This window comes from Heptranchias perlo, chromosome 3, assembly GCF_035084215.1.
Source record: "Heptranchias perlo isolate sHepPer1 chromosome 3, sHepPer1.hap1, whole genome shotgun sequence".
Classification (NCBI taxonomy): Eukaryota; Metazoa; Chordata; class Chondrichthyes; order Hexanchiformes; family Hexanchidae; genus Heptranchias; species Heptranchias perlo.
The window spans coordinates 42,715,138-42,735,103 of NC_090327.1; the positions used below are offsets into that span (position 1 = coordinate 42,715,138).

Consider the following 19,966-nt stretch of genomic DNA (forward strand, 5'->3'; position numbering starts at 1 on the left):
GTCTTGGCCGGTGGCGCAAAACTGGCGGTGTTGTATCGACTACCCGTTACACGCCCCGCCTGAGATTGAAGTCAGCGGAACTGAATATTGGGTTGGGCGTATAACAGGCAGTCGATTCGATATTGAATATCGGGCGGGGAGTACAACGAACAGTCAATGCTATACTGAATATCGGGCGGGGAGTATAACGGGCGATCGATTCGATACTGAATATCGGGCGGGGAGGATAACGGGCGATCGATTCGATACTGAATATCGGGCGGGGAGTATAACGTGCGGTCGATTCGATACTGAATATCGGGCGGGGAGTATAACGTGCGGTCGATTCGATACTGAATATCGGGCGGGGAGTACAACGGGCGGTCGATTCGATACTGGATATCGGGCGGGGAGTATAACGTGCGGTGAATGCTATACTGAATATCGGGCGGGGAGTATAATGGGCGGTCGATTCGAAACTGGATATCGGGCGGGGAGTATAACGGACGGTCGATTCGAGACTGAATATCGGGCGGGGAGTATAACGGACGGTCGATTCGATACTGAATATCGGGCGGTGAGTATCACGGACGGTCGATACGATACTGAATATCGGGCGGGGAGTATAACATGCGGTCGATTCGATACTGAATATCGGGCGGGGAGTATAACGTGCGGTCGATTCAATACTGAATATCGGGCGGGGAGTATAACGGGCATTCGATTCGACACTGAATATCGGGCGGGGAGTATAACAGACGGTCGATTCGATACTGAATATCGGGCGGGGAGTATAACGGACGGTCGATGCGATACTGAATATCGGGCGGGGAGTATAACGTGCGGTGAATGCTATACTGAATATCGGGCGGGGAGTATAACATGCGGTCGATTCGATACTGAATATCGGGCGGGGAGTATAACATGCGGTCGATTCGATACTGCATATCGAGCGGGGAGTATAACGGGCGGTCGATTCGATACTGGATATCGGGCGGGGAGTATAACGGACGGTCGATGCGACACTGAATATCGGGCGGGGAGTATAACGGACGGTCGATTCGATACTGAACATCAGGCGGGGAGTATAACGGGCGGTCGATTCGATAACTGAATATCGGGCGGGGAGTATAACGGACGGTCGATGCGATACTGAATATCGGGCGGGGAGTATAACGGACGGTCGAGTCGATACTGAATATCGGGCGGGGAGTATAACGGACGGTCGAGTCGATACTGAATATCGGGCGGGGAGTATAACGGGCGGTCGAGTCGATACTGAATATCGGGCGGGGAGTATAACGGGCGGTCGAGTCGATACTGAATATCGGGCGGGGAGCATAACGGACGGTCGAGTCGATACTGAATATCGGGCGGGGAGTATAACGGACGGTCGATTCGATACTGAATATCGGGCGGGGAGTATAACGGGCGGTCGATTCGATACTGAATATCGGGCGGGGAGTATAACGGACGGTCGATTCGATACTGAATATCGGGCGGGGACTATAACGGGCGGTCGATTCGATACTGAATATCGGGCGGGGAGTATAACGGGCTGTCGATACGATACTGAATATCGGGCGGGGAGTATAACGGGCTGTCGATTTGATCCTGAATATCGGGCGGGGAGTATCACGGACAGTCGATACGATACTGAATATCGGGCGGGGAGTATAACGGACGGTCGATACGATAGTGAATATCGGACGGGGAGTATAACGTGCGGTCGATTCGATGCTGAATATCGGGCGGGGAGTATAACGGACGGTCGAGTCGATACTGAATATCGGGCGGGGAGTATAACGGACGGTCGACTCGATACTGAATATCGGGCGGGGAGTATAACGGGCGTTCGATTCGATACTGAATATCGGGCGGGGAGTATAACGGGTGATCGATTCGATACTGAATATCGGGCGGGGAGTAAAACATGCGGTCGATTCGATACTGAATATCGGGCGGGGAGTATAACGGACGGTCGATTCGACACTGAATATCGGGCGGGGAGTATAACGGACGGTCGATGCGATACTGAATATCGGGCGGGGAGTATAACGGACGGTCGATGCTATACTGAATATCGGGCGGGGAGTATAACGGGCATTCGATTCGACACTGAATATCGGGCGGGGAGCATAACAGACGGTCGATTCGATACTGAATATCGGGCGGGGAGTATAACGGACGGTCGATGCGATACTGAATATCGGGCGGGGAGTATAACGGACGGTCGATGCTACAATGAATATCGGTCGGGGAGTATAACGGGCGGTCGATTCGATACTGGATATCGGGCGGGGAGTATAACGGACGGTCGATTCGATACTGAATATCGGGCGGGGAGTATAACGGACGGTCGATGCGACACTGAATATCGGGCGGGGAGTATAACGGACGGTCGATTCGATACTGAATATCGGGCGGGGAGTATAACGGGCATTCGATTCGACACTGAATATCGGGCGGGGAGTATAACAGACGGTCGATTCGATACTGAATATCGGGCGGGGAGTATAACGGACGGTCGATGCGATACTGAATATCGGGCGGGGAGTATAACGGACGGTCGATTCGATACTGAATATCGGGCGGGGAGTATAACGGACGGTCGATGCGACACTGAATATCGGGCGGGGAGTATAACGTGCGGTCGATTCAATACTGAATATCGGGCGGGGAGTATAACGGGCATTCGATTCGACACTGAATATCGGGCGGGGAGTATAACAGACGGTCGATTCGATACTGAATATCGGGCGGGGAGTATAACGGACGGTCGATGCGATACTGAATATCGGGCGGGGAGTATAACGTGCGGTGAATGCTATACTGAATATCGGGCGGGGAGTATAACATGCGGTCGATTCGATACTGAATATCGGGCGGGGAGTATAACATGCGGTCGATTCGATACTGCATATCGAGCGGGGAGTATAACGGGCGGTCGATTCGATACTGGATATCGGGCGGGGAGTATAACGGACGGTCGATGCGACACTGAATATCGGGCGGGGAGTATAACGGACGGTCGATTCGATACTGAACATCAGGCGGGGAGTATAACGGGCGGTCGATTCGATAACTGAATATCGGGCGGGGAGTATAACGGACGGTCGATGCGATACTGAATATCGGGCGGGGAGTATAACGGACGGTCGAGTCGATACTGAATATCGGGCGGGGAGTATAACGGACGGTCGAGTCGATACTGAATATCGGGCGGGGAGTATAACGGGCGGTCGAGTCGATACTGAATATCGGGCGGGGAGTATAACGGGCGGTCGAGTCGATACTGAATATCGGGCGGGGAGCATAACGGACGGTCGAGTCGATACTGAATATCGGGCGGGGAGTATAACGGACGGTCGATTCGATACTGAATATCGGGCGGGGAGTATAACGGGCGGTCGATTCGATACTGAATATCGGGCGGGGAGTATAACGGACGGTCGATTCGATACTGAATATCGGGCGGGGACTATAACGGGCGGTCGATTCGATACTGAATATCGGGCGGGGAGTATAACGGGCTGTCGATACGATACTGAATATCGGGCGGGGAGTATAACGGGCTGTCGATTTGATCCTGAATATCGGGCGGGGAGTATCACGGACGGTCGATACGATACTGAATATCGGGCGGGGAGTATAACGGACGGTCGATACGATAGTGAATATCGGACGGGGAGTATAACGTGCGGTCGATTCGATGCTGAATATCGGGCGGGGAGTATAACGGACGGTCGAGTCGATACTGAATATCGGGCGGGGAGTATAACGGACGGTCGACTCGATACTGAATATCGGGCGGGGAGTATAACGGGCGTTCGATTCGATACTGAATATCGGGCGGGGAGTATAACGGGTGATCGATTCGATACTGAATATCGGGCGGGGAGTAAAACATGCGGTCGATTCGATACTGAATATCGGGCGGGGAGTATAACGGACGGTCGATTCGACACTGAATATCGGGCGGGGAGTATAACGGACGGTCGATGCGATACTGAATATCGGGCGGGGAGTATAACGGACGGTCGATGCTATACTGAATATCGGGCGGGGAGTATAACGGGCATTCGATTCGACACTGAATATCGGGCGGGGAGCATAACAGACGGTCGATTCGATACTGAATATCGGGCGGGGAGTATAACGGACGGTCGATGCGATACTGAATATCGGGCGGGGAGTATAACGGACGGTCGATGCTACAATGAATATCGGTCGGGGAGTATAACGGGCGGTCGATTCGATACTGGATATCGGGCGGGGAGTATAACGGACGGTCGATTCGATACTGAATATCGGGCGGGGAGTATAACGGACGGTCGATGCGACACTGAATATCGGGCGGGGAGTATAACGGACGGTCGATTCGATACTGAACATCAGGCGGGGAGTGTAACGGGTGGTCGATTCGATACTGAATATCGGGCGGGGATTATAACGGACGGTCGATGCGATACTGAATATCGGACGGGGAGTATAACGGACGGTCGATTCGACACTGGATATCGGGCGGGGAGTATAACGGGCGGTGAATGCGAGACTGAATATCGAGCGGGGAGTATAACGGGCGGTCGAGTCGATACTGAATATCGGGCGGGGAGAATAACGGGCGGTCGAGTCGAGACTGAATATCGGGCGGGGAGCATAACGGACAGTCGATTCGATACTGAATATCGGGCGGGGAGTATAACGGACGGTCGATTCGATACTGAATATCGGGCGGGGAGTATAACGGGCGGTCGATTCGATACTGAATATCGGGCGGGGAGTATAACGGACGGTCGATTCGATACTGAATATCGGGCGGGGACTATAACGGGCGGTCGATTCGATACTGAATATCGGGCGGGGAGTATAACATGCGGTCGATTCGATACTGAATATCGGGCGGGGAGTATAAGATGCGGTCGATTCGATACTGAATATCGGGCGGGGAGTATAACATGCGGTCGATTCGATACTGAATATCGGACGGGGAGTAGAAGAGACGGTCGATTCGAAACTGAATATCGGACGGGGAGTAGAAGAGACGGTCGATTCGATACTGAATATCGGGCGGGGAGTATAACGGACGGTCGATACGATACTGAATATCGGGCGGGGAGTATAACGGACGGTCGATTCGATACTGAATATCGGGCGGGGAGTATAACGGGCGGTCGATTCGAGACTGAATATCGGGCGGGGAGTATAACGGACGGTCGATTCGATACTGAATATCGGGCGCGGAGGATAACGGGCGGTCGATTCGATACTGAATATCGGGCGGGGAGTAAAACGGACGGTCGATTCGATACTGAATATCGGGCGGGGAGTATAACGGGCGGTCGTTTCGACACTGAATATCGGGCGGGGAATATAACGGACGGTCGATTCGATACTGAATATCGGGCGGGGAGTTTTACATGCGGTCGATTCGATACTGAATATCGGGCGGTAGGGATAACGGACGGTCGATTCAATACTGAATATCGGGCGGGGAGTAGAACGGACGGTCGATTCGATGCTGAATATCGGGCGGGGAGTATAACGGACGGTCGATTCGATGCTGAATATCGGGCGGGGAGTATAACGGACGGTCGATTCGATGCTGAATATCGGGCGGGGAGTATAACGGACGGTCGATTCGATACTGAATATCGGGCGGGGAGTATAACATGCGGTCGATGCGATACTGAATATCAGGCGGGGAGTATAACGGACGGTCGAGTCGATACTGAATATCGGGCGGGGAGTATAACGGACGGTCGATTCGATGCTGAATATCGGGCGGGGAGTATAACGGACGGTCGATTCGATGCTGAATATCGGGCGGGGAGTATAACGGACGGTCGATTCGATACTGAATATCGGGCGGGGAGTATAACATGCGGTCGATGCGATACTGAATATCAGGCGGGGAGTATAACGGACGGTCGATTCGATACTGAATATCGGGCGGTGAGTATAACGGGCGGTCGATTTAATGCTGAATATCGGGCGGTGAGTAGAACGGGCGATCGATTCGATACTGAATATTGGGCGGGGAGTATAACGGGCGGTCGATTCAATACTCAATATCGGGCGGGGAGTACAACGGGCGGTCGATTCAATGCTGAATATCGGGCGGGGAGTTTAACGGACGGTCGATTCGATACTGAATATCGGGCGGGGAGTATAACGGGCGATCGATTCGACACTGAATATCGGGCGGGGAGTATAACGGACGGTCGATTCGATACTGAATATCGGGCGGGGAGTATAACGGGCGATCGATTCGACACTGAATATCGGGCGGGGAGTATAACGGACGGTCGATTCGATACTGAATATCGGGCGGGGAGTATAACGGGCGGTCGATTCGAGACTGAATATCGGGCGGGGAGTCTAACGGACGGTCGATTCGACACTGAATATCGGGCGGGGAGTTTTACATGCGGTCGATTCGATACTGAATATCGGGCGGGGAGGATAACGGACGGTCGATTCGATACTGAATATCGGGCGGGGAGTATAACGGGCGGTCGATTCGATACTGAATATCGGGCGGGGAGTATAACGGGCGGTCGATTCGAGACTGAATATCGGGCGGGGAGTATAACGGACGGTCGATTCGATACTGAATATCGGGCGGGGAGTTTTACATGCGGTCGATTCGAAACTGAATATCGGGCGGGGAGTATAACGGGCGGTCGATTCGAGACTGAATATCGGGTGGGGAGTATAACGGGCGATCGATTCGACACTGAATATCGGGCGGGGAGGATAACGGACGGTCGATTCGATACTGAATATCGGGCGGGGAGTATAACGGGCGGTCGATTCGATACTGAATATCGGGCGGGGAGTACAACGGGCAGTCGAGTCGATACTGAATATCGGGCGGGGAGTATAACGGACGGTCGATTCGATACTGAATATCGGGCGGGGAGAATAACGTGCGGTCGATTCGATACTGAATATCGGGCGGGGAGTATAACGGACAGTCGATTCGATACTGAATATCGGGCGGGGAGTATAACGTGCGGTCGATTCGATACTGAATATTGGGCGGGGAGTATAACGGGCGGTCGATTCGATACTGAATATCGGGCGGGCAGTATAACGGGCGGTCGATACGATACTGAATATCGGGCGGGGAGTATAACGGACGGTCGATCGATACTGAATATCGGGCGGGGAGTATAACGGGCGGTCGATACGATACTGAATATCGGGCGGGGAGTATAACGGGCCATCGATTCGATACTGAATATCGGTCGGGGAGTATAACGGGCGTTCGATTCAATACTGAATCTCGGGCGGGGAGTTTCACGGGCGATCGATTCGATACTGAATATCGGCCGGGGAGTATAACGGACGGTCGATTCGATACTGAATATCGGGCGGGGAGTATAACGGACGGACGATTCGATACTGAATATCGGGCGGGGAGTATAACAGGCGGTCGATTCGATACTGAATATCAGGCGGGGAGTATAACGGACGGTCGATGCGATACTGAATATCGGGCGGGGAGTATAACGGGCGATCGATTCGATACTGAATATCGGGCGGGGAGTATAACGGACGGTCGATTCGATACTGAATATCGGGCGGGGAGTATAACGGACGGTCGATTCGATACTGAATATCGAGCGGGGAGTTTCACGGGCGGTCGATTCGATACTGAATATCGGGCGGGGAGTATAACCGACGGTCGATTCGATACTGAATATCGGGCGGGGAGTATAACGGGCGTTCGATTCGATACTGAATATCGGGCGGGGAGTATAACGGACGGTCGATTCGATACTGAATATCGGGCGGGGAGTATAACGGACGGTCGAGTCGAAACTGAATATCAGGCGGGGAGTATCACGGGCGGTCGAGTTGAAACTGAATATCGGGCGGGGAGTATAACGGGCGGTTGAGTCGATCCTGAAAATCGGGCGGGGAGTATAACGGACGGTCGATTCGATACTGAATATCGCGCGGGGAGTACAACGGACGGTCGAGTCGATACTGAATATCATGCGGGGAGTTTCACGGACGGTCGATTCGATACTGAATATCGGGCGGGGAGTATAACGTGCGGTCGATTCGATACTGAATATCGGGCGGGGAGGATAACGGGCGATCGATTCGATACTGAATATCGGGCGGTGAGTAAAATGTGCGGTCGTTTCGATACTGAATATCGGGCGGGGAGTATAACGGGCGGTCGATTCAATACTGAATATCGGGTGGGGAGTATAACGGACGGTCGATGCGATACTGAATATCGGGCGGGGAGTATAACGGGCGGTCGATTCGATACTGAATATCAGGCGGGGAGTATAACGGACGGACGATTCGATACTGAATATCGAGCGGGGAGTTTCACGGGCGGTCGATTTGATACTGAATATCGGGCGGGGACTATAACATGCGGTCGATTCGATACTGAATATCGGGCGGGGAGTATAACATGCGGTCGATTCGATACTGAATATCGGGCGGGGAGTATAACATGCGGTCGATTCGATACTGAATATCGGACGGGGAGTAGAAGAGACGGTCGATTCGAAACTGAATATCGGACGGGGAGTATAACGGACGGTCGATGCGATACTGAATATCGGGCGGGGAGTATAACGGGCGATCGATTCGATACTGAATATCGGGCGGGGAGTATAACGGACGGTCGATTCGATACTGAATATCGGGCGGGGAGTATAACGGACGGTCGATTCGATACTGAATATCGGGCGGGGAGTATAACGGACGGTCGATTCGATATTGAATATCGGGCGGGGAGTATAACGGGCGGTCGATTCGAGACTGAATATCGGGCGGGGAGTATAACGGACGGTCGATTCGATACTGAATATCGGGCGGGGAGGATAACGGGCGGTCGATTCGATACTGAATATCGGGCGGGGAGTAAAACGGACGGTCGATTCGATACTGAATATCGGGCGGGGAGTATAACGGGCGGTCGTTTCGAAACTGAATATCGGGCGGGGAATATAACGGACGGTCGATTCGATACTGAATATCGGGCGGGGAGTTTTACATGCGGTCGATTCGATACTGAATATCGGGCGGGGAGGATAACGGACGGTCGATTCAATACTGAATATCGGGCGGGGAGTAGAACGGACGGTCGATTCGATACTGAATATCCGGCGGGGAGCATAACGGACGGTCGATTCGATACTGAATATCGGGCGGGGAGTATAACGGACGGTCGATTCGAGACTGAATATCGGGCGGGGAGTATAACATGCGGTCGATGCGATACTGAATATCAGGCGGGGAGTATAACGGACGGTCGATTCGATACTGAATATTGGGCGGGGAGTATAACGGACGGTCGATTCGACACTGAATATCGGGCGGGGAGTATCCCAGGCGGTCGATTCGATACTGAATATCGGGCGGGGAGTATAACGGGCGGTCGATTCGACACTGAATATCGGGCGGGGAGTATAACGGGCGGTCGATTCGATACTGAATATCGGGCGGGGAGTATAACGGGCGGTCGAATCGAAACTGAATATCGTGCGGGGAGTATAACGGGCGGTCGATGCGATACTGAATATCGGGCGGGGAGTACAGTGGGCGCTCGATTCGATACTGAATATCGGGCGGGGAGTATAACGGGCGGTCGAATCGAAACTGAATATCGTGCGGGGAGTATAACGGGCGGTCGATGCGATACTGAATATCGGGCGGGGAGTAGAACGGACGGTCGATTCGATGCTGAATATCGAGCGGGGGTATAACGGACGGTCGATACGATACTGAATATCGGGCGGTGAGTACAGTGGGCGCTCGATTCGATACTGAATATCGGGCGGGGAGTATAACATGCAGTCGATTCGATACTGAATATCGGGCGGGGAGGAAAACGGACGGTCGATTCGATAATGAATATCGTGCGGGGAGTATAACGGGCGGTCGATTCAATGCTGAATATCGGGCGGGGAGTATAACGGGCGATCGATTCGACACTGAATATCGGGCGGGGAGTATAACGGACGGTCGATTCAACACTGAATATCGGGCGGGGAGTTTTACATGCGGTCGATTCGATACTGAATATCGGGCGGGGAGGATAACGGACGGTCGATTCGACACTGAATATCGGGCGGGGAGTATAACGGACGGTCGATTCGATACTGAATATCGGGCGGGGAGTTTTACATGCGGTCGATTCGAAACTGAATATCGGGCGGGGAGTATAACGGGCGGTCGATTCGAGACTGAATATCGGGCGGGGAGTTTTACATGCGGTCGATTCGATACTGAATATCGGGCGGGGAGTATAACGGACGGTCGATTCGATACTGAATATCGGGCGGGGAGTATAACGGACGGTCGATTCGATACCGAATATCGGGCGGGGAGTATAACGGACGGTCGATTCGATACTGAATATCGGGCGGGGAGTATAACGGGCGGTCGATTCGAGACTGAATATCGGGCGGGGAGTTTTACATGCGGTCGATTCGATACTGAATATCGGGCGGGGAGTATAACGGACGGTCGATGCGATACTGAATATCAGGCGGGGAGAAAAACGGACGGTCGATTCGACACTGAATATCGGGCGGGGAGTATAACGGACGGTCGATTCGACACTGAATATCGGGTGGGGAGTATAACGGACGGTCGATTCGATACTGAATATCGGGCGGGGAGGATAACGGACGGTCGATTCGACACTGAATATCGGGCGGGGAGTATAACATGCGGTCGATGCGATACTGAATATCAGGCGGGGAGAAAAACGGATGGTCGATTCGATACTGAATATCGGGCGGGGAGTATAACGGACGGTCGATTCGATACTGAATATCGGGCGGGGAGGATAACGGACGGTCGATTCGATACTGAATATCGGGCGGGGAGGACAACGGGCAGTCGAGTCGATACTGAATATCGGGCGGGGAGTATAACGGACGGTCGATTCGATACTGAATATCGGGCGGGGAGTACAACGGGCAGTCGAGTCGATACTGAATATCGGGCGGCGAGTATAACGGACGGTCGATTCGATACTGAATATCGGGCGGGGAGTATAACGGACGGTCGATTCGATACTGAATATCGGCGGGGAGTATAACGGGCGGTCGATTCGATACTGAATATCGGGCGGGCAGTATAACGGGCGGTCGATCGATACTGAATATCGGGCGGGGAGTATAACGGACGGTCGATTCGATACTGAATATCGGGCGGGGAGTATAACGGACGGTCGATTCGATACTGAATATCGGGTGGGGAGTATAACAGACGGTCGATTCGATACTGAATATCGGGCGGGGAGTATAACGGACGGTCGATCGATACTGAATATCGGGCGGGGAGTATCCCAGGCGTTCGATTCGATACTGAATATCGGGCGGGGAGTATAACGGGCGGTCGATTCGATACTGAATATCGGGCGGGGAGTATAACGGGCGGTCGATTCGATACTGAATATCGGGCGGGGAGTATAACGGGCGGTCGAATCGAAACTGAATATCGTGCGGGGAGTATCCCAGGCGGTCGATTCGAGACTGAATATCGGGCGGGGAGTATAACATGCGGTCGATGCGACACTGAATATCAGGCGGGGAGTATAACGGACGGTCGATTCGATACTGAATATTGGGCGGGGAGTATAACGGACGGTCGATTCGACACTGAATATCGGTCGGGGAGTATAACGGGCGGTCGATTCAATACTGAATCTCGGGCGGGGAGTTTCACGGGCGATCGATTCGATACTGAATATCGGGCGGGGAGTATAACGGACGGTCGATTCGATACTGAATATCGGGCGGGGAGTATAACGGACGGTCGATTCGATACTGAATATCGGGCGGGGAGTATAACAGGCGGTCGATTCGATACTGAATATCGGGCGGGGAGTATAACGGGCGGTCGATTCGATACTGAATATCGGGCGGGGAGTATAACGGGCGGTCGATTCGATACTGAATATCGGGCGGGGAGTATAACGGGCGGTCGAATCGAAACTGAATATCGTGCGGGGAGTATAACGGGCGGTCGATGCGATACTGAATATCGGGCGGGGAGTAGAACGGACGGTCGATTCGATGCTGAATATCGAGCGGGGGTATAACGGACGGTCGATACGATACTGAATATCGGGCGGTAAGTACAGTGGGCGCTCGATTCGATACTGAATATCGGGCGGGGAGTATAACATGCAGTCGATTCGATACTGAATATCGGGCGGGGAGGAAAACGGACGGTCGATTCGATAATGAATATCGTGCGGGGAGTATAACGGGCGGTCGATTCAATGCTGAATATCGGGCGGGGAGTATAACGGGCGATCGATTCGACACTGAATATCGGGCGGGGAGTATAACGGACGGTCGATTCGAGACTGAATATCGGGCGGGGAGTATAACGGACGGTCGATTCAACACTGAATATCGGGCGGGGAGTTTTACATGCGGTCGATTCGATACTGAATATCGGGCGGGGAGGATAACGGACGGTCGATTCGATACTGAATATCGGGCGGGGAGTATAACGGACGGTCGATTCGATACTGAATATCGGGCGGGGAGTATAACGGACGGTCGATTCGATACTGAATATCGGGCGGGGAGTATAACGGACGGTCGATTCGATACTGAATATCGGGCGGGGAGTTTTACATGCGGTCGATTCGAAACTGAATATCGGGCGGGGAGTATAACGGGCGGTCGATTCGAGACTGAATATCGGGCGGGGAGTTTTACATGCGGTCGATTCGATACTGAATATCGGGCGGGGAGTATAACGGACGGTCGATTCGATACTGAATATCGGGCGGGGAGTATAACGGACGGTCGATTCGAGACCGAATATCGGGCGGGGAGTATAACGGACGGTCGATTCGATACTGAATATCGGGCGGGGAGTATAACGGGCGGTCGATTCGAGACTGAATATCGGGCGGGGAGTTTTACATGCGGTCGATTCGATACTGAATATCGGGCGGGGAGTATAACGGACGGTCGATGCGATACTGAATATCAGGCGGGGAGAAAAACGGACGGTCGATTCGATACTGAATATCGGGCGGGGAGTATAACGGACGGTCGATTCGATACTGAATATCGGGCGGGGAGTATAACGGACGGTCGATTCGATACTGAATATCGGGCGGGGAGGATAACGGACGGTCGATTCGACACTGAATATCGGGCGGGGAGTATAACATGCGGTCGATGCGATACTGAATATCAGGCGGGGAGAAAAACGGATGGTCGATTCGATACTGAATATCGGGCGGGGAGTATAACGGACGGTCGATTCGATACTGAATATCGGGCGGGGAGGATAACGGACGGTCGATTCGATACTGAATATCGGGCGGGGAGGACAACGGGCAGTCGAGTCGATACTGAATATCGGGCGGGGAGTATAACGGACGGTCGATTCGATACTGAATATCGGGCGGGGAGTACAACGGGCAGTCGAGTCGATACTGAATATCGGGCGGCGAGTATAACGGACGGTCGATTCGATACTGAATATCGGGCGGGGAGTATAACGGACGGTCGATTCGATACTGAATATCGGCGGGGAGTATAACGGGCGGTCGATTCGATACTGAATATCGGGCGGGCAGTATAACGGGCGGTCGATCGATACTGAATATCGGGCGGGGAGTATAACGGACGGTCGATTCGATACTGAATATCGGGCGGGGAGTATAACGGACGGTCGATTCGATACTGAATATCGGGCGGGGAGTATAACAGACGGTCGATTCGATACTGAATATCGGGCGGGGAGTATAACGGACGGTCGATCGACACTGAATATCGGGCGGGGAGTATCCCAGGCGTTCGATTCGATACTGAATATCGGGCGGGGAGTATAACGGGCGGTCGATTCGATGCTGAATATCGGGCGGGGAGTATAACGGGCGGTCGATTCGATACTGAATATCGGGCGGGGAGTATAACGGGCGGTCGAATCGAAACTGAATATCGTGCGGGGAGTATCCCAGGCGGTCGATTCGAGACTGAATATCGGGCGGGGAGTAAAACATGCGGTCGATGCGACACTGAATATCAGGCGGGGAGTATAACGGACGGTCGATTCGATACTGAATATTGGGCGGGGAGTATAACGGACGGTCGATTCGACACTGAATATCGGTCGGGGAGTATAACGGGCGGTCGATTCAATACTGAATCTCGGGCGGGGAGTTTCACGGGCGATCGATTCGATACTGAATATCGGGCGGGGAGTATAACGGACGGTCGATTCGATACTGAATATCGGGCGGGGAGTATAACGGACGGTCGATTCGATACTGAATATCGGGCGGGGAGTATAACAGGCGGTCGATTCGATACTGAATATCGGGCGGGGAGTATAACGGGCGATCGATTCGATACTGAATATCGGGCGGGGAGTATAACGGACGGTCGATTCGATACTGAATATCGGGCGGGGAGTATAACGGACGGTCGATTCGATACTGAATATCGAGCGGGGAGTTTCACGGGCGGTCGATTCGATACTGAATATCGGGCGGGGAGTATAACAGACGGTCGATTCGATACTGAATATCGGGCGGGGAGTATAACGGGCGTTCGATTCGATACTGAATATCGGGCGGGGAGTATAACGGACGGTCGATTCGATACTGAATATCGGGCGGGGAGTATAACGGACGGTCGAGTCGAAACTGAATATCAGGCGGGGAGTATCACGGGCGGTCGAGTTGAAACTGAATATCGGGCGGGGAGTATAACGGGCGGTTGAGTCGATCCTGAAAATCGGGCGGGGAGTATAACGGACGGTCGATTCGATATTGAATATCGCGCGGGGAGGACAACGGACGGTCGAGTCGATACTGAATATCATGCGGGGAGTTTCACGGACGGTCGATTCGATACTGAATATCGGGCGGGGAGTATAACGTGCGGTCGATTCGATACTGAATATCGGGCGGGGAGTATAACGGGCGATCGATTCGATACTGAATATCGGGCGGTGAGTAAAATGTGCGGTCGTTTCGATACTGAATATCGGGCGGGGAGTATAACGGGCGGTCGATTCAATACTGAATATCGGGCGGGGAGTATAACGGACGGTCGATGCGATACTGAATATCGGGCGGGGAGTATAACGGACGGTCGATTCGATACTGAATATCGGGCGGGGAGTATAACGGGCGGTCGATTCCATACTGAATATCGGGCGGGGAGTATAACGGGCGGTCGATTCGATACTGAATATCAGGCGGGGAGTATAACGGACGGACGATTCGATACTGAATATCGAGCGGGGAGTTTCACGGGCGGTCGATTCGATACTGAATATCGGGCGGGGACTATAACATGCGGTCGATTCGATACTGAATATCGGGCGGGGAGTATAACATGCGGTCGATTCGATACTGAATATCGGACGGGGAGTAGAAGAGACGGTCGATTCGAAACTGAATATCGGACGGGGAGTAGAAGGGACGGTCGATTCGATACTGAATATCGGGCGGGGAGTATAACGGACGGTCGATTCGACACTGAATATCGGGTGGGGAGTATAACGGGCGGTCGATTCGACACTGAATATCGGGCGGGGAGTATAACGGACGGTCGATTCGATACTGAATATCGGGCGGGGAGTATAACGGACGGTCGATTCGACACTGAATATCGGGCGGGGAGTATAACGGGCGGTCGATTCGATACTGAATATCGGGCGGGGAGTAAAACGGACGGTCGATTCGATACTGAATATCGGGCGGGGAGTATAACGGGCGGTCGTTTCGAAACTGAATATCGGGCGGGGAATATAACGGACGGTCGATTCGATACTGAATATCGGGCGGGGAGTTTTACATGCGGTCGATTCGATACTGAATATCGGGCGGGGAGGATAACGGACGGTCGATTCGATACTGAATATCCGGCGGGGAGCATAACGGACGGTCGATTCGATACTGAATATCGGGCGGGGAGTATAACGGACGGTCGATTCGAGACTGAATATCGGGCGGGGAGTATAACATGCGGTCGATGCGATACTGAATATCAGGCGGGGAGTATAACAGACGGTCGATTCGATACTGAATATTGGGCGGGGAGTATAACAGACGGTCGATTCGATACTGAATATCGGGCGGGGAGTATAACGGACGGTCGATTCGATACTGAATAATGGGCGGGGAGTATAACGGACGGTCGATTCGACACTGAATATCGGGCGGGGAGTATCCCAGGCGGTCGATTCGATACTGAATATCGGGCGGGGAGTATAACGGGCGGTCGATTCGATACTGAATATCGGGCGGGGAGTATAACGGGCGGTCGATTCGATACTGAATATCGGGCGGGGAGTATAACGGGCGGTCGAATCGAAACTGAATATCGTGCGGGGAGTATAACGGGCGGTCGATGCGATACTGAATATCGGGCGGGGAGTAGAACGGACGGTCGATTCGATGCTGAATATCGAGCGGGGGTATAACGGACGGTCGATACGATACTGAATATCGGGCGGTGAGGACAGTGGGCGCTCGATTCGATACTGAATATCGGGCGGGGAGTATAACATGCAGTCGATTCGATACTGAATATCGGGCGGGGAGGAAAACGGACGGTCGATTCGATAATGAATATCGTGCGGGGAGTATAACGGGCGGTCGATTCAATGCTGAATATCGGGCGGGGAGTATAACGGGCGATCGATTCGACACTGAATATCGGGCGGGGAGTATAACGGACGGTCGATTCGAGACTGAATATCGGGCGGGGAGTATAACGGACGGTCGATTCAACACTGAATATCGGGCGGGGAGTTTTACATGCGGTCGATTCGATACTGAATATCGGGCGGGGAGGATAACGGACGGTCGATTCGATACTGAATATCGGGCGGGGAGTATAACGGACGGTCGATTCGATACTGAATATCGGGCGGGGAGTATAACGGACGGTCGATTCGATACTGAATATCGGGCGGGGAGTTTTACATGCGGTCGATTCGAAACTGAATATCGGGCGGCGAGTATAACGGGCGGTCGATTCGAGACTGAATATCGGGCGGGGAGTTTTACATGCGGTCGATTCGATACTGAATATCGGGCGGGGAGTATAACGGACGGTCGATTCGATACTGAATATCGGGCGGGGAGTATAACGGACGGTCGATTCGATACTGAATATCGGGCAGGGAGTATAACGGACGGTTGATTCGATACTGAATATCGGGCGGGGAGTATAACGGGCGGTCGATTCGAGACTGAATATCGGGCGGGGAGTTTTACATGCGGTCGATTCGATACTGAATATCGGGCGGGGAGTATAACGGACGGTCGATGCGATACTGAATATCAGGCGGGGAGAAAAACGGACGGTCGATTCGATACTGAATATCGGGCGGGGAGTATAACGGACGGTCGATTCGATACTGAATATCGGGCGGGGAGTATAACGGACGGTCGATTCGATACTGAATATCGGGCGGGGAGGATAACGGACGGTCGATTCGACACTGAATATCGGGCGGGGAGTATAACATGCGGTCGATGCGATACTGAATATCAGGCGGGGAGAAAAACGGACGGTCGATTCGATACTGAATATCGGGCGGGGAGTATAACGGACGGTCGATTCGATACTGAATATCGGGCGGGGAGGATAACGGACGGTCGATTCGATACTGAATATCGGGCGGGGAGTACAACGGGCAGTCGAGTCGATACTGAATATCGGGCGGGGAGTATAACGGACGGTCGATTCGATACTGAATATCGGGCGGGGAGTACAACGGGCAGTCGAGTCGATACTGAATATCGGGCGGCGAGTATAACGGACGGTCGATTCGATACTGAATATCGGGCGGGGAGTATAACGGACGGTTGATTCGATACTGAATATCGGCGGGGAGTATAACGGGCGGTCGATTCGACACTGAATATTGGGCGGGGAGTATAACGGACGGTCGATTCGACACTGAATATCTGGCGGGGAGTATCCCAGGCGGTCGATTCGATACTGAATATCGGGCGGGGAGTATAACGGGCGGTCGATTCGATACTGAATATCGGGCGAGGAGTATAACGGGCGGTCGATTCGATACTGAATATCGGGCGGGCAGTATAACGGGCGGTCGATCGACACTGAATATCGGGCGGGGAGTATAACGGACGGTCGATTCGATACTGAATATCGGGCGGGGAGTATAACGGACGGTCGATTCGATACTGAATATCGGGCGGGGAGTATAACGGACGGTCGATTCGATACTGAATATCGGGCGGGGAGTATAACGGACGGTCGATCGATACTGAATATCGGGCGGGGAGTATCCCAGGCGTTCGATTCGATACTGAATATCGGGCGGGGAGTATAACGGGCGGTCGATTCGATACTGAATATCGGGCGGGGAGTATAACGGGCGGTCGATTCGATACTGAATATCGGGCGGGGAGTATAACGGGCGGTCGAATCGAAACTGAATATCGTGCGGGGAGTATCCCAGGCGGTCGATTTGATACTGAATATCGGGCGGGCAGTATAACGGGCGGTCGATCGATACTGAATATCGGGCGGGGAGTATAACGGACGGTCGATTCGAGACTGAATATCGGGCGGGGAGTATAACATGCGGTCGATGCGACACTGAATATCAGGCGGGGAGTATAACGGACGGTCGATTCGATACTGAATATTGGGCGGGGAGTATAACGGACGGTCGATTCGACACTGAATATCTGGCGGGGAGTATCCCAGGCGGTCGATTCGATACTGAATATCGGGCGGGGAGTATAACGGGCGGTCGATTCGATACTGAATATCGGGCGAGGAGTATAACGGGCGGTCGATTCGATACTGAATATCGGGCGGGGAGTATAACGGGCGGTCGAATCGAAACTGAATATCGTGCGGGGAGTATAACGGGCGGTCGATGCGATACTGAATATCGGGCGGGGAGTAGAACGGACGGTCGATACGATACTGAATATCGGGCGGTGAGTACAGTGGGCGCTCGATTCGATACTGAATATCGGGCGGGGAGTATAACATGCAGTCGATTCGATACTGAATATCGGGCGGGGAGGAAAACGGACGGTCGATTCGATACTGAATATCGTGCGGGGAGTATAACGGGCGGTCGATTCAATGCTGAATATCGGGCGGGGAGTATAACGGGCGATCGATTCGACACTGAATATCGGGCGGGGAGTATAACGGACGGTCGATTCGAGACTGAATATCGGGCGGGGAGTATAACGGACGGTCGATTCGACACTGAATATCGGGCGGGGAGTTTTACATGCGGTCGATTCGATACTGAATATCGGGCGGGGAGGATAACGGACGGTCGATTCGATACTGAATATCGGGCGGGGAGTATAACGGACGGTCGATTCGATACTGAATATCGGGCGGGGAGTATAACGGACGGTCGATTCGATACTGAATATCGGGCGGGGAGTTTTACATGCGGTCGATTCGAAACTGAATATCGGGCGGGGAGTATAACGGGCGGTCGATTCGAGACTGAATATCGGGCGGGGAGTTTTACATGCAGTCGATTCGATACTGAATATCGGGCGGGGAGTATAACGGACGGTCGATTCGATACTGAATATCGGGCGGGGAGTATAACGGACGGTCGATTCGATACTGAATATCGGGCGGGGAGTATAACGGGCGGTCGATTCGAGACTGAATATCGGGCGGGGAGTTTTACATGCGGTCGATTCGATACTGAATATCGGGCGGGGAGGATAACGGACGGTCGATTCGATACTGAATATCGGGCGGGGAGTATAACGGACGGTCGATGCGATTCTGAATATCAGGCGGGGAGAAAAACGGGCGATCGATTCGATACTGAATATCGGGCGGGGAGTATAACGGACGGTCGATTCGATACTGAATATCGGGCGGGGAGTATAACGGACGGTCGATTCGATACTGAATATCGAGCGGGGAGTTTCACGGGCGGTCGATTCGATACTGAATATCGGGCGGGGAGTATAACAGACGGT

The 19,966-nt window shown here is 53.2% G+C and overlaps 1 protein-coding gene across 8 annotated transcripts in view; it reads left to right on the forward strand.

The window, feature by feature from the left end:
* The window catches only part of cdh17 (cadherin 17, LI cadherin (liver-intestine)), a 171,270-nt gene that overhangs the window by 25,933 nt on the left and 125,371 nt on the right, over positions 1–19,966 (forward strand). The window lies entirely within an intron of this gene.